We start from the raw sequence: 17,924 nt of genomic DNA, 5'->3' as shown, positions 1-17,924 counted from the left end.
AGATAGAGATCTGAATAATGCAATCAACCAAAATGATCTAATTGTTATATATGGAACATTCTACCCCCAAACTGTAGAATACATGTGTTTTCAAGTGCCATGGAATCTGTGCCAAGATAAACTGTGTCCTAGGCCAAAACAACCTTTAATACCAAAACAATGAAAATTATGCAGGGTATGTTCTCTTACCATAATAGAATCAACCAGAAATCAATAATAGCAGTATTTCTAAAGAAGTAGAAAATTAGACAGCACATGTCTAAATAATGCCTGGGTCAATGAAGAATTCTCAAAGGAAATAAAAATTATACATAACTGAATGAAATAAAAGTATAGCATATCAAATATTTAGGAGACAACTAAAGGAATGCAAAGAACAAAATCTGTAGCACTAAATTCTTACATTAGAAACAAGAAAAAGTCTGAAAACAGTAAAGTCTTACTTTAAGAAATTAGGAAAAGAAGACAAAATATACCCAAATAAAGAAAAAGGAAGGATGAGGCACCTTGGGTGGCTGCTCAGTCATTAAGCTTCTGCCTTTGGCTTGGGTCATGATCCCAGGGTCCTGGGATCAAGTCCTGTGTCAGGCTCTCTGCTCAGTGGGGAGCCTGCTTCTCCCTCTTCCACTGCCCCTGCTTGTACTCTCTGTCTCTCTCTCTCACTGTGTCTCTCTCTGTCGAATAAATAAATAAAATCTAAAAAAAAAAAAGAAGGAAGGAAATAATAAAGATAAGAGCAGAGATTAGTGAAATTCAAAACTGGAAAATAGTAGAGAAAAATCAGTGAAAACAAAGTTGATTCTTCAAAAAAGAATAGTTAATTAATATCTATTCATTAGATATAGAAAAAGAGAGTAGACATAAATCACCAATGGTGATGTCAGGATTATAACAGAGAAAGCACTATAAATCTTGCAGCTACTAGGAAAACAGGTGAATATTATGAACATCTTTATGATCATAAATTAGCAGTCTAGGAGAAATGGACCAATTACTTGAAAACATAGCTATCAAAATCAACCAAAATGAAACAGTAAATTGTCTTACAAATATTAAAGAAATTTAAATTTATAATTAAAACTCTTACAAAAATGAAATTGCCAGACCCATTTGGCTTCACTGGAGGATTCTATCTGTTTTAATCTATTCAGGCTGCTGTAACAAAATGTCACAAAATGGGTAGGTAATAAACAACAGAAACCTATTTCTCATAGTTTTGGAGTCTGGGAAGTCCATGAACAGGGTACCAGTGTGGTCACATTTTGGCAAGGGCCTTCTTCCTGGTTCATAGCTTGTATCTTCTCACTGTGTCCTCACATGTGGGAGGGACAGGCACGCTCTCCAGGGCCTCTTTTAGAAAGTCACTAATCCCATTCATGAGGTTCCATCTTCATCACCAAAGCACCCTGCAAAGGCTCCACTTCTTAATACCATCATATCAGGCATTAGGTTTTCAACATATGTTATTTGGGCAATGAGAGATTGGGAGGTAATCACAAACATTCAGACCATAGCACTACTAAGTATTTTAAGTATTAACATACTCTTCCTAAAAATTAAAGATGGCATATTTCCCAGTTTGTTTTATGAAGCTGTTATTACTAACAAAGACAGTGCTAAAAAAAAGACAACTACAGACCAATATCTTGCATGAACTTGCGTAAATCTGTAAGTTTAATCTTCAACAGAATCTTAACATGACAAATTTAAAATATAAACAACTATACACCATGACAAAGAGGAACTTATTTCAGGTATACAAGGCTGGTTCAATGTTTGAGGATAAATCAATGTAATCTCACTCAACAAGAGAAAGAATAAAAGTCATTTAATCACATGAATTGATATTAAAAAAGCACTTGGTACAGTTTCAGCACTCATTCATGATAAAAACTCTCAGCAAGCTAGGAATGGAGAGGAATGCCTCAACTGGCAATAAATCATCTGGGGAAAAAAATGCAGTTATCATCATACTTAATATGGAAAGACTATTTTCCCCTAAGATGGGGAACATGACAAGAATGTCTGTTTTCACCATTCTTATTTAACATTATTGGAAGTGCCAACCACTGCCATAATGCAAGAAAAATAAATAATGAGCACTTAGATCAAAAAGGAAATTATACAACTCTCCCCATTTATAGATGACATGAACATCTACATAGAAAAATCCCAAGGAATCTTCCAACAAAATAAAACTCCAAGAATTAATGAGTTCAGCAAGGTCGCAGGATATAAGAGCACCACACACAAAAAATCAATTTTATTTCTGTACACTCACATCAGTACATAGAAAAGAAGAAAAAAATCATTATATTCACTCCAAAGAAAATGCAACTTAACCAAACCTGTACAAGCCTTATATGCTAATAATTGCAAAATGCTGATGGAAGAATTCAAGGAGGAACTAAATAGGGCAAACATACTGTGTTCATGTAAATACACTGTATCTCCCCAAATTGACATATAGGTTATATTCAATTCCTATTGAAACCACAATAATTTTTATGTATGCACATAGATGAGCTTATTCTAAAATTTATAGAGAAATGCACAAGCTCTAGAATAGCTAAGGCAATCTTGACAAAGAAGAATAAAATGGGAGGAATTGCTTCACCTGATAGTAAGTCTTACTATATAGAGAGAGCAGTAATCAAGATATTCTGATACTTGCAGAAGGGTTGTAATAGCACATAGGTTAATGAAACAGAGTGGACAGTTCAGAAACAGACCTAGATAAATAGACTTATGTCATTTTTAACAAAGATATAAAAGAAATTCAGTAAAGGAAGGATAGCCTGTCAACAGAAGGTGTTGGAGCAGTTGGACCTCTATACACAGGAAACAATCATGTCTTAAGCCCTACATGGTGATACAAAAAGACACTCAAAATGAGTCATTGACTTAATGATAAAACATTACACTATACAACTTTTGAAACGAAAATTTAGGAGAAAATCTTCAGGATCTAGGTCTAGGTGAGGAATTCTTAGATTGGACACTAAAGCAAAATCCATAAAGACATAATGATAAATTGGATAGTTTCTAAATTAAAGAAACTGTTGGTATGTGAAAGACCATGTTAAGGGAATGGAAAGAAAAGATACATATTGAGAGTAAATATTTGCAAACCACATTTCTGACAAAAGACTGTGTCTCTGAAAACCAAACAATAAAAACAAAAAGTACATTTAGAAAATGGTCAAAGACATGAAAAGTCATTTCACTGAAGTATATATGGAGTATGTAAACACATGACAAAGGTATTCTTAGCTATCAGGAAAATGCAAATTAGAACCACAATGAGCTGTGTCCTTATCAGAATGTCTGAATTTTTTTTTTTTTAAGTGACAACACTAAATGCTGGAGAAGATGAGAAAGTAAAATAGTATGGTTTTTTTCTGGAAAACAGGTTGGCAGTTGCGTATAAAACTAAATATGCAATTACTATAGGACTCAGCAGTAAAACTCATGGACATTTATTCTAGAGAAGTGAAAACTTATGTTCACGCAAGAACACATATACCAATGTTTATAGCTTTTTTTTTTTTTAAATAATAGCCACAACCTGAAAACAGCTCAGATGTCCTTCCACAGGTTAGCAGGTTAAGCAGACAATGTGGTGGGAGTCTTCTCAGCGATAAAAACAAAAACCGAAAAGTAGACTGTTCATATGTGCAACAACTTGGATGATCTCCAGAATGCTATGCTGAGTGAATGAAAGAGCCAGTCCCCAAAGATTACATGGTGAATTATTCAATTTCTATAATATTTTAGAAAAGAGAAACTTTTAGACATGGAGACGATCTAATGGTTTCCAGGGACTGGAGACAGGGCGGGGGAACATGACGATTATGTGTTCTGTCTTGACTGTGGTGGTAGATACATGAAACTATATATATTGTAAAATTGTATGGAACAAAATGGACAAACCAAACAAGTCCATGTTAAATTGGGAATATATGATTAAGGTCAGTGAACTTTATTGATTTCAATATCCTGTTTGGGACATTCTGTTATAGTTTTGGAAAATGTTATTATTGGGGGAAACTGGCTGAAGAATACATGGGATATTTTGGCATTCTTTCCTACAACTGCATGTGAATCTGTAATTTTCTCAATAATGAATTCAGCTCTAAACAAGAAATTTAGATTCTCACAAGTGTTAGTCTTGCTATTGAAATGAATTAAAGCCTCCCAGTGTAATTGTATGGGGGAGGGGGGAGATACCAAGAGATTGAGAAGAATGGAGAGAGAAAAAGAGAATCGGCTGGTCATGATTAGGAAATAAAATGGCTACTATTAATGAAGCAAAAATGAATGTGTGGTCTCCGTAAAGTTCTCAATGGTGAGGTTGGAAATCCACACATGCTGTGAATGTCTGAAATACTGACACATACACACATAACCATACTTAAGACATTGCCTCCACCTCAGTGTCTTAACCAGTACTGGGTTCATGGTAAGTACTCTAGTAGAATGTTCTAATCCCAAAAGAGAATTTAGGAATTAGAGCAGATTTATTTTTGACTTAGTGTCTTTTTATTTCTGCAGTATTCATTCCATACATTGTAGTATGTTTTCTTGTCACCGAATATACCTGCGATGCATCATTACCTTACAGTATCTAAAATCTACACAGTCTCTATTATTTATGGTCCTTCTGATGGTTTTTCCAGTGTGCTCCAGCTCTGCCATCTGTTGAGCCATTTGGATGCAAATATATTTAAATTTAGAATTTAATTCAAAATCTCTGTTGTGTGTATTATTGAATTGTCATTTGAGTGATATATATATATATATATATGCATATTTGCATATATGGAAAACTATGCTGTATATATTAGAAAGCATTATAAACAAGAAAAGTATAATCACATAATCTAGATAAAATCACTCTTAAAAGTTTATGTATTTTATTGCAATCATAACTGCTTTAAAATTAAATGAAAATATTCTTTCTATGCAGCTTTTGCTACCTTAATATCTATATTTTCAACATTGAAAATTGTTACCATTTTATATACATTGTTAGGCAATTATTTTTAAAAATATGGTTTTTTTGAGGATAATAAAAAGTACCTGATTTCCTTTGTAATATTTAAATCTTTGCTGTTTCTAGGTACTCACATACCATAAGATACTTAACAGTCAAAAGCATAATCATCTGAAAAAGATTGCTCTAGGTTAGGTGAGAAAGGATAGGACAAATTATGGGAAAATTACTGTTTTTAAATATATACCTTTTTAATTTTGCTTTTCTCTTGATTTCTCCTTTTCTAGCTCCAGAGTATAAAAACAGATTTAAAAAAAAAATCTTAGCTATCCAATATATGGATTCATTACTATTTATTACAAAGATGCTTAGTAAAGATTGATATTTTAGTTTTAGAGTAAAGTATTCCAAAATAGGAGAGAAGGTTCTGTTTACTCAATATTAGAGTGAAAATCTCATCTGTTTTTGGGGTAGTTGAATTCCCTAACTTCTCAAATGTTTTGTATTATGGAAACCTCAAATGTATTTTGTTAAATTCTTTACCCTTAAGGTTTAGACTCAAGTGTAATTTAAAGGAAATTCCATCCATATGTTTATAATTTAATATGTTAGACTGGTTTTTTCTTTGCTTTTTTATATTTAATGTCCAAGAATTCTCTTGAGCTACTTCTTTCAGGGATCTTTTGGCAAGATTAGACTAAGTCACAAACCAAAAATTTAAGTTTGGAATTCAACATACATCCATAATGTGTAGGTTCTGAACAATACCAAGATGTTTTCTCATTTTGATTCTAAACATAAAAAATACAGAGTTGATTACTCTGTGTCCCTAAAATGACACTAAAAGACATGATAAATAATTCTAGTTAATATTAACTCATAGTCAATAAATTTTCTTATTCTTAAATAGTACTTTATGTGGGAAAAGCATTAATATTCTTAATAATTCTTTAAAATTTATTTATTTTACTATTTACTACCTAACGAGGGTGAATTTTCATTGAACAATATTTTAACTGCATATCTTCATATACTCAACCATATCTGTCAGTTTTTAAATGTCTAGTCTTTAAATATAGGTGGTGCTTTTTTTCTGTCTTAGCATAACCATGCATGTACGATTGTAAATATAATGTAGAAATACATTATCTCTGGTCTGAGAACTTGATAATCTATGAACACATATTTTTTGAAATCTAAAAAAGACTATATAAGCATATGACATGATCCTTGGAACAATAATGGAACATAGAAGTTCATATTCACAATACATGGAGAATAACTATGATTTTGTCTCAAGTCTTCATTTGCTGTATATAATTGTAGTGAAAATGGATTTAACAGAAAGTGAGGGTGCCTGGGTGGCTCAGTCATTAAATGTCTCCCTTCGGCTGAGGTCATGATACCAGGGTCCTGGGATTGAGCCCCGCATCAGGCTCTCTGCTCAGCAGGAAGCCTACTTCTCCCTCTCCCACTCCTCCTGCTTGTGTTCCCTCTCTCGCTGTGTCTCTTTCTGTCAAATAAATAAAATCTTAAAAAAAAATTATTTAAAGAAAAGTGATTTGACATGGAGGAATTATTTTCTGCAAGTACTGCTGACTTTCCTAAATATACACAAAAGTTTAGCTCAGTCTGCTAAATAATAATATTAAAATCATATGCAACCTAATTAAAATATATATGTGTACTGTGTGTATATATTTATAAGTATTTGTATATACATACACGCATACATGAATGGTATATGTTTTTTGAGGTGACTTGGGAAGGCGCATTAAGGGTACTGAGGCTTTTTTTTTAAAAATTTCCCTCTTTTGAGCAAGGAATTTAATGTTTGTCCATAGAGCAAGGAATTTAATGTTTGTCCATAGACTCCAAAAGAGTCTCTTGTTCTGAGGCTAAGAACATTAGAACCAACATGGAGTGCTGGTACCACTATTTTCCTCTGCATCCAGTCCTCCTGGCCTTTGGATTTTCCTTTTATAAGAAACACAAGTAGGTGGCATTGGCTACTAAATTCCGTAGTCCTCTGGATGGTTTGATGGTTTGAAACTAAATTATTCTCCTTGACTCTCACTCTCCATAAATCAAGGGGCATTGAGATCACACACTTTGCTGTGTTTCTGTCAGGATACTGATGTTTATCCTGAACATTTGTAAAAGAAACAAATTGGTATAGTGGCAATAGCTCTGAATTTTGAGATGAAATTTCTGAATCAAGTCCCGTCTCTGCCACTTATTAGTCATGTATTCTAACCTTGGTGCAGGCACCCATACCTACCTAATAGAATTTCAATAAGCATCATGCAAAATGTACACTAAAAGTGTTTTAAAAGTAGATACATTCTATAAATGTAGAGTTACTATAGCTGGAGGCTGTGCTTTAATTATACGGGTGGCATTTCATCCTCTTCATTTGAACCTTCAGTGCCTCTCAAAATTTAAATATTCAGAAAGGGGAACATACCTGAATCCAAAGATCGGAGGGAAGAGCATTCCACCCACAGGATCCTAAGGCAGGAATGAACATGATCTCTTTAAAGAACAGGAGGAAAATCAGCATGACTGGAGGAAAAAGGGAAGGTAAGAAAAGGATGGGAGATAGGAATCAAGGCCAGGGAGTAAGGTTGCTGGCAGATCATGTGGAACAGACTGTGATTCAGTGTTTTCACTTTTTTTCTAATTGTAATAGAAGTGTTAGCAAGTTGTGATGACACAGTAATGTAATTTTATTAAATTTTTAAAAAATTTTAGACTTCTGCATAGTAACTGGACAGAAGTATTAGTAGGCATTTCAGAAGTAGTAATGCTGGAAGGGGTGCTAGTGATTTCCACAGGATAGAAACGGTGAAGGTGGAAAGAAGTACACGGATCTAGGAAGTTATTTGAAGAAATGAGGCAATAGAACTTGCTGACAAAATGTGAGTCATAGAGAAACTAGGGGTTTTACTTCAGCTGTTAGATGGATGGTGGTACCACTTGCTGGGATGTTAACCATGGAAAGAAAACAAATCTGCCGCAGGCTGGGGAGCAGAAGTTCAATTTTGTATGTTAGGTTGACATGGAGATTTCTTAGATGTCCAAGTGGAAGTACAGAGTCACTGTGTGTCTGAAGCTCAGGAGAGGTGAAGGGACTGGAGATAACAACTTGGCATTCAATGGCAAAGACGTTCTATTTCATCTTAGCAAGTTTTGGACTCTCCGGTGTTTAGAGAGGAGCAGCAGGGAGAAACAAAGGAGGCCAAGAAGGAGGAGGTAACAGAATAATGAGAAGCATGTGGTGATAAGGAAAAAATGTGACAAATGTGTTTAAAGAGCAAGGAATTTTCAGTGGTTGTGAACATGGTTGAGGTCACATTAGGCAAGGGTAAAAAATGAATATCCAATTTGTCACTCTTAAAGTCATCTGTGATCTTGACAAGTGGGATTTCTGTGGAGGGAAGGTACAGATTTCCAGTTAAAATGGGTGGATGAAAGAATGGGATGTGAGGAAATGAAAGCAGTGAAAATAAACAACAGGTGAGATAAACTGTCTCTTTTGTCATAGGAGCAGAGAAATGGGGGCGTTACTTCATGGAGAAGGTGGTGATGATGCAGTTAGTTGCTGAGGGTATACTGAGGGAAATGACCCATACAGAGGGAAAATTCATGAGGTGCCCTTGGAACAACCATGACAAAGCTATTAATATCCCCATTTTATAGATGAAGAAACTTTCACATAAATTAAGTTTCTAAGGCCACAAGATGGTAAATCACAAAGCAAGAAATAGGCAAATTATGGAAAGAACTTGATGTCATATTTATGTGGTTTCAAAATCCAGTCTCTTTTCCACTATATCACTGATGTAGGCTGAACAAGGCCACTTGGCGCCCAGAGATGTCCACATCTTAATATCTGGAACCTGTAATCTGTTACCTCATATGGTAGAAGAGATTTTACAGGTGTGGCTAAAGTAAGCCTTCTGAGATGGGGAGATTATCCTGAATTATCGGGATGGGGTCAATATAATTACAAAGGTCCTTACAGGAGAAGAGAAGAAAATCAGCATTGGCTATAGGGGATATGATGATGGGAATAAAGAGTTGGAGTGGTCTGATGAAGGGACCTTGAGCCAAGGAAAGTAAGGGGCCTCTAGGAGCTGAAAAGGGCCAGGAAATGATCCTCCCCTTAGAGACCTTAGAAGAAACCAGCCCTGCCCACACTTTGATTTTAGAGATTTGTTTTGAGCATCTGAACTTCAGAAGTGTGAGATAATAAATCTGTGTTGCTTTAGGCCATTAAGTTTGTGATAGTTTGCTACAGCAGCAATGGGAAACTAATCTACCACCTTTACTATGTTAGTTAACTATTTGCAGAATTGTCTGTTGCTCCTTAGTGCAAGTTATATGTGTTTTATCATGGCGCTGTCTAATGATTAAACTGAATAAACAAATACTAATTTCTATATTTATTTATTTATTTATTTATTTATTTTTAAAGATTTTATTTATTTGACAGAGAGAGATCACAAGTAGGCAGAGAGGCAGGCAGAGAGAGAGAAGGGGGGGAAGCGGGCTCCCTGCTGAGCAGAGAGCCCGATGCGGGACTTGATCCCAGGACCCTGAGATCATGACCTGAGCCGAAGGCAGAGGCTTAACCCACTGAGCCACCCAGGCGCCCCTAATTTCTATATTTAAAACATTGCTTTACTTGACCATCAAGACAAGGATGACAAGACAGCTGGGTGGCTCAAGCTGGTTAAGTGGCTGCCTTCAGCTCGGGTCCTGGGATCCAGCCCTGAATCAACCCCTCATGCTACGCCTCCCAGCCCTGCTCTTGTGCGCGCACTCTCTCTCAAATAAATAAATAAAATCTTTAAAAAAAAAAGACAAGGATGACAGTTTTACACAACTTCTTGGGTGGGGGTGTATTTGAAACTTCTGAAGATGACTCTGGCAAATATTTTGGATGTTAGGCCCTCAGTAGCCCTTGATAGGGAGTAGCTACAAATCTGAGGGCTTCCAAATTGCCTCTTAAACTCTGGAGCCTGGGTTTCTAAAATGTGGTCTTATCAGAGAAAAAAATTACCTTGCCCTATCTCTTCTTGATGTTCTCTATAACTTTTGATGAATCAGCAGTCTTTTTTTTTTTTTTTTAAGATTTTATTTATTTATTTGACAGACAGAGATCACAAGTAGGCAGAGAGGCAGGCAGAGAGAGAGAGGAGGAAGCAGGCTCCCTGCTGAGCAGAGAGCCCGATGCGGGGTTCGATCCCAGGACCCTGGGATCATGACCTGAGCCGAAAGCAGAGGCTTTAACCCACTGAGCCACCCAGACACCCCGATGAATCAGCAGTCTTGTGATTTGGGGGAGTTAAGCTTTTTAAAGACTTCTTTGATTTATAATTCAAGGGATGAATTTTAATCTCTGCCACCCAATACGGTCGTAGCTCTTTACCCTGAAAATTAAATTCCAAATCATACATTAAGAAATAAAGCTTAACAAATACTATCTTGCGTGATTTTATATGAATATTGGTTTGCTTTAGTCAGAAGTAGAGTGAATGAAGCTAAGTATTCAGAAATATTTTGCATAGGTACGGCTCGTAAAAGTCTACATACATTATAACATTTCTGCTCCTGATTCCAGTTTTTTCTGTTAGCCTTTTGATGTGAGATACATTTTAGCCAATTTGGATTATTAATGTAAAGAATGTACAATTGGGGAAATGAAACAGACTTTAAGAATAGTTTTTTTTATTAAAAAATTTTATAACTGCATTTCAGCAGTAAACATGACAATCAGTTGGACTGTATTCTCCAAACTTCATTACTAAGCCTGTGAAAACTTTCCAGTCAGCTAACACAGAGTAGTTGGCAGCTATGCACATTCCATCAAATGGGTGTGAGAAAGTATTACTGAATCATATTGACAGGAAAGGGCTTTCTCTTGTTCAGTGCAAAGTGTAACCAGATCTATGAAGAATTTCTGACTTTGCCTCATACATTCTTTAGGAGCAAGTGTGAATGGGATAAATGATGTAGGAATTTTGCTTAGGAAATGCATAGGAAAACTGGAATAGTTTGTGGTTTCAAACCCTGAAATGGACAGAAATATTAGAAAATGTTGATGGATCCAATATTAAAGAAAATCTATAATTTTAACAAATAAATAGTTTTTAAATAACAAAAGAAAGCATAACCCCACTCTTTTAGCACTGCCTGGTTTGTTGTGGAACTGTGATAGGAATTATTTTATAGGGTAATTCACTTTCACATTATAAATTAATAATAATCATGATTTGCTATTGGCTATTTGCTCTTTGGAACTTTATTTTTATTTTTAACTAATATTTATGAGCAAAGTTACATTTTCCTCTCATTCATTAATTTTTATGAAATTATACACAATGATACTTACATAGTGATGCATATTCCAGATTCAGGGTCACCTGTTGAACTTTGGAAAGTGGTAGGATCTTCGACATGACCACATTTTTTTCAGTGCTCTTTTCTTTTTTTTTTTTTTTTTTAAGATTTTTATTTATTTGACAGAGATCACAAGTAGGCAGAGAGGCAGGCAGAGAGAGAGGAGGAAGCAGGCTCTCCGCGGAGCGAGAGCCCGATGCGGGGCTCGATCCCAGGACCCCGGGATCATGACCTGAGCCGAAGGCGAGGCTTTAACCCACTGAGCCACCCAGGCGCCCCAGTGCTCTTTTCAATAGGACGTGCACTCTGATTGTTGGCCACCTGGAAATAGTAGCAAGATTATTCTTATATGAAAATCAGATTCAACAGGGCTTTATAGTTCCACAGCTAAAACTAATTTTATTCTTGGCGTAGTTATCAACAGATTTTTTTCGTTTATTTGCCGCTATTAAGTTGGATTAGATTGCATGAGAAAATTGGGATCATTTGTGGTTTTGTTCACCGAAACCTTGAAATTTAAACATAAATATTAGGAAATGCCAAGGAATTTAACAAGTGTCAGGCTTCCATGCAAATAGGTAATAAGTAACGTAGGTTTTGTATTTATTGTTAGAAGAAACATATTTAAGCTATAAACTCAAATCTTAGATAAAATATCTTTATGTCGCAATATTTGTGCACTGGTGAGATATTTCAGGAATATTTTAAAACAGAACTTGCTTGAACCTGATTGATACCCCAAGTTCTACATAAGAATAGTTAAATTATGTTATATCCTCCAAGAAATTCTAAATGATCTGAGCCTAAATTGGTAATTGGCAGGCAAAGCATTATAAGAGCTTCAAGATGATCAGCTTGCCAGAAAAAAGAAATTTTTGTTTTCCAAGCTTCATTACAAATGATACATTGGCTTTTATAAAATGGAAATGGATTGTGGATTTTGGATCTTTCTTTATTCCTCTATTCATATTCCAAAGAAATAAGTCTGATCACTTTCTATGTCTGATCTATAAGGTGTTTATTATAAATGTAGTCTTTTTTTATGGGTTTTGTTTGTTTTTGTTTTTGTTTTCTTCTTTAAGCAGAGGAGACATTGCTCTTGTCTGGGAATGGTAGTAATGACATCAAGATATGGTGTGGAGAGATTATTCTGAAATAGATTTTTTAAAGAAATGGAGTTAATTTTTTTTATCATTGAGCATTATCTAAGAAATATATTATTTTTCTCAAATAATTTTTTAATGAAAATCTAGACTAAAATAAGGCATCACACATGTCTTCAACAACACTGGGGAAGAGGAAGAGGTTAAAAGACTTAGGAAGCAGGGAAGAAGAGTCTGCTAAGAAAGGGGCAGGGCTTATATGAATTCCATGCCAATTCTTTAAAGTTAATTTCTAATTGATCAGATAATGCAATTTACAGTTTGATAATGACTGTTAGGAAACATAAATATATGTGTTTTAAAGTGTTTTCATTTATGCTTTTACTACAAGGCTTTTGGGGAAAAAAAGTATCCAAGCTTTAAATAACATATTAATTTATTCTATATTAGTAATTGCCTTTTTGTGCAAGTATTTCCTTCTTCTGTTGGCTCCAAAAATCTCACATTCACAACAACAAATATAGACTATAACTGTATAATTTGCCACAGTGTATGGATTTTTAGAATATAATACTTACCATGGGCAGAAGCTGAGCTTTCCTGTAGTGGCGTGATCTCGCCATTCCCTGTAATTGTTCACCTCCCTTCCTGTTACAGCTGGAGTCTCATATTTCATATTTAGTGTTCTCTTGCAGAACTTTCCTAAAAATATTTTTTTCTGCTTTAAACCCATACAGTATACACATTTTTATTATACTAATCACATGCGTATGTTTGACGGGCCACACTTTAAAATAACAGTATGGTGTTTTACTTTCCTGAATATTAAAAACTGATTTTTCTTTTTTGCTTTTTATCAGAGTGTATGGCATCATACCTAAAGTAACAACTGTTCCTTAGTGTTATGTTCTGAATCTGTATTAATCTATTTACTCTTCGATTATGGCTTTTATTAACATTATTGTGTATGCATTAGCGGTCCTGTACTTCTTAGGGGAAAAAAAAGTCCAAGAAGGGTTTCATTTAGAATTCATTTCCTATAGGTTAATGGAAAGCAATAAGTACAAACAATAAAGCAAAAATCCCTTTGGACCCTATTTGATTCTGCCCTGGTAGTATAACTTCTGCCAAAAATGCTTTTATTTCTGGCCCACCTCATTCTTCAGATAATACGTAAGACATCTGTCACTTCGGAGAGACTTCCTTAAGTGTAAGGTATGTGTTGAATCACAACACACTGTTTGTTTCTCTCAAAGAGTGTTAAAATTTGTGATTGTAGCTTGATTTATTGCTTTTGGTTATTAACAAGGTCCCAGGATGGCAGAATCCATGTGTATTTTGTTCACTACCCCAGAGGAAGCTCAAAGTCAAGCTTCTGCTCAGATGTCGGGCCTGTAAGGGATGGAGGAGAGTCAAGCATGGGTCTCACTGACTGATACCTGAAGGATGAGAAACCAAGGGGAGGTGAGCCTGTGGAGAGAGGAGAGAGTCTCCTGCATAGCAATCTGACTGATCAAAGGAGAAAGTCGAGGGGAGTTTTGCGCAGGGAATGGACACATCAGGGTAAATGAAGCACGGGGCACAGAAGCAAAATGACAGAGACAAGGCTGCAGGGATTTACGGGCCCTAAACTTGCAGTTCCTTTAAGCTCTGATGAGATGAAATTCACTCAAAGCTCAGTGTCAGGGTCAGTTGACTAATTGTGGTATGATTTAGTGGGAGATACTGGGAAATAAACATAGCCAAAATGGAAATCTGCCAGCTATATTTCCGAAATAACCTAAAAGATGATCTCATTATTGTGAACATAGTATTTTGAAGTTGTAGGCTTTTGATATGGGGAGGCAATGACTCTGGATTCAAATTTCTTAATTCCTGAACTGGGTTGGCCCGTTCTAAGTATGTGACTTGAGTTGGTTACATTAGATCCCTAAGTCCTGGTTTCTTCGTCTCTAGGATGCAGGTAATAGTAGGGCTGAATATTTCACTGATAATATGAATATGATATAGAAATTGATTTTACCTTTATTACATGAATTTAGGAGCTTTTTGGTAAATCTCATTTATCCTTCGCTGTCCTTGTTTTTAAAGTATAACATCTCTCTTTCCAAAAGAGAAAAGAAACTGAAAAAAAATGATACAGTAGTCCAAACTAACATATTTGGTGACTTGTATAGCACTGGGGAAAACTGTCACCTTGCCTAAGAGACAGCCTGGACCGGATGGTCTGTGGTGTTTTTCATTTAATGGTCACGTCACAAGAACTCACTGAAGTACAATGATATTTCTGTCTCCCCTTATAGATAAGGATAATGAGACAAAGGCAATTTATATAATTTGTCCAAGATCATTTATATGGGAATGACAGAATCAGAGCTTGAATCAATGTAATCTGGAACTCAATGTCTTATACATTAAACTTCTCTTTAGTGAAATATAATGTTTAATAGTATTATTTATACAGAGTAGGCCCATCATATTTAATTTATTTGGTTATGTACTACATTAAAAATACTGTTAGTCTTCAGGGTAGCCTGATTATATGAACATTTTTTAATAGTTTTATTGAGGTGTAGTTGATACAAAATATTGCACATATTTAACATATATGATTTGATGAATTAGGACATTGACATGCACCTGTGAGCCCATTGCCATAATCAAAGTAATAAGCATATCCACCACCTTCAAGTTTCTTTGTGCCCCCTCCCTCCTTTTTATGGTAAGGACAATGCAAAATTTAGTGTAAGAAACCCAATAGTCAATAGCATTAAAATATTTTCTCATGCACCAAAGACTTTGTGCTACAGCCACTGACAAATACTTCCACAGTCATTGAAGTAAAACATAAGGAACATGCACATATGTATAGGGAAAATGAGTGCCTTAATAGATACACATAAGGATTCAATATGTCATTTACACTTGCTTGAGAAACACTTTAGAACAGGAAAAACTATTCAAGTTCAAGGACTGAATGATTAAACCCAACTCAATTTTGTTTAGTCAGATGTGAAAAAATACATAGTTAATTGGTAGGAAAGGTCTCCATGTACCAGAATCCAATTATAGAATTTTCAAAACAATAGTGAAATAAAAGTTAATGAGAATTTTTAAGGACATTATAATTTCATGATACTGATTTACTTTGAAAAATGGCAAGGATAAATTTAAATTTAATATGCTAAAATAAGTTTTCTGTTTTTATTTTGGAATTCCAGCCAAGGGAAATATTGGAAGTATCGTTAAGTAGTGAATAATGAATATATATATATATTTGCACACACACACACACACAAATATATGTATTTGTATGGTATGTGGACATATACATAAACTATGTGGTGTGCTTCTAAGAGTTCCTTATTTTCATTTTTAATATTGGTCTCAGTTTACTAACGGTCCAAGAAATTTGGTCAGCTTTATTATCATTGCCCTCTGAATTGCAGTAAATGTAGGGAACAATTATTCCAAATCAGCACTAATTCAAATGTGCTTGGACATGTACCAATGCTAACAAAAATAATTACAACCATGAATCTGTATTATTCTAAGTGTTATAATAAGGAGTGAATTGGTTTGGCACCTCTACAGAACACTTGTTAAAATGGGTTTTTTTCTTTTAACTTGAGAGTGGTATATATTTAATATTTTTTTTCAATAAAGACTTATTTTGTAAGTCAGCATATAAAGATTTATTCTGGGGGCACCTGGGTAGCTCAGTCAGTTAAGCAGCCGACTCTTGATTTTGACTCAGGTCATGATATCAGGGTTCTGGGATTGAGCCCCACACCAGGCTCCACGCTCAGAGGGCAGTCTGCTTGAGGATTCTCTCTGTCCCTCTTTCCCTGCCCCCACCCCGCTCATGCTCTATTTCCCTCTTAAAAAAAAAAAAAAAATCTTTAAAAAAAAAGAAAAAACTTATTTTCTAGGTTGTTAGTATTATGAAACCCCTTCAGTTGATGAAGTGGATGGTTTGTAAGGAGACAGCTTATGATCTGTAACTGTATAAAAGCAAAAAATGAGAGGAGTTAATGTCATGTACATTAAATGTTATTTATACCAATATATCTTATTTGATAGTAAAAATGGGCAATCTCATATAACTACAGAAGTTTATTAATTTGTAGATTAACTTGCATGTTTTAAGTGTTTGGTTTAAAGGAAAGGTTCTACTTGCTGTCATCAATATAGCTATGTTGCCATATTGAATAAAGTAATGGATATACATACTGATAAGTAGGTCTGCTTTTACCAATTAATTTGTCTTTGTTATTTATATGGAAAGTGGTCTGCAATTCCTTTATAAAGCTTTGAAATTGCTAAGACCCTTCAGTGTTTCCTGTGCCAGGAAGCCTCTTCATTTGTAGGAGACGTTTCATCACTTTCCTGAGCGGTGCTCCTACATACATTTCCTGAGCACCTCCTACATACCCTAGCAACCTAGTACCAGCTTGACACACAATATGTACTAAATAAAAAATTGATGGAATAATAAATATATTTTACCATGCAAATATTTATTTTTTAAATTTTTATGTGCCTGGCTCACCCACTGAACTACAAAATCTTTAAGACAAACACCATGTCTTATTCAGTATATATATATTTTTTTTAGAATTTATCATTATATTAACCATGGGATGAAAATAATTCATGTATCAGTCTGATGCCATTTTGACTGCAAGTGACAGAAAACTCAACAATCACACCTTAAATAAAATTAGGTAATCATTCTCACACGGCAAGAAAACCACAGGTACACATTCTAGCTTTCATGCTGCAGTAAAATCATTAAATCAAGTGCTTTTCCTCTTTCTGTTCTACCATTTTAAATACTATAAGGTGGCTGTTACACTTGCCTTCTTCCAGAATCATGTCTTGGTTTAGGCAGAAAGAAGCAGAAGAAAAGAGTTTTTCATTTTGTGATTTCTTTTTCCGTGTTTTTTAGGTGGGAAACTTTTCCCTGCAGATTTCCCCTGAAATCTCAGCCTGGACTAGTTCCTGTGCTGACCTGAGACTAGTGAATGCTCAGTGAAATGGAGGCCATCGTGGAAGAGACCAGTTAGGATTTAGCCCCTGGGATTAAAATAGATGTTTATCCTCCCAGAAATCAATAGATTCTGCCTTCCACTTAAACAGGTTGTGCTTGAATTAGCAGGGAAAAGCAGATCACTGAGTAGTTAGTGGACAACATATATTACAGTAAATATTACCTGAAAAGAATTGGATTTCTTAAAATGAATTATTCATGTCATATGCTACCCCCAATTGCATCATTATATTTTTATTTTTACTCATTTGGCAAAATGTAATATGAGCAATTTCTGGTTTTTTGAGGATAATTATAAATGCATGAGTTTTTCCATATTTTTAGTTACAGTGGAAAGGAAAATATGCAATATTGAAAGATACAT

The 17,924-nt window shown here is 35.0% G+C and overlaps 1 protein-coding gene across 1 annotated transcript in view; it reads left to right on the top strand.

The window, feature by feature from the left end:
* Window positions 1-17,924, top strand: part of CCDC102B (coiled-coil domain containing 102B) — a gene marked incomplete at its 5' end in the record, with an annotated part of 139,922 nt that overhangs the window by 24,923 nt on the left and 97,075 nt on the right.

The sequence above is a fragment of the Martes martes genome, assembly GCF_963455335.1.
Source record: "Martes martes genome assembly, chromosome: 13".
NCBI lineage: Eukaryota > Metazoa > Chordata > Mammalia > Carnivora > Mustelidae > Martes > Martes martes.
The sequence above is the reverse complement of the archived record's forward strand: the minus strand, read 5'-3'. Positions and strand labels throughout refer to the sequence as shown.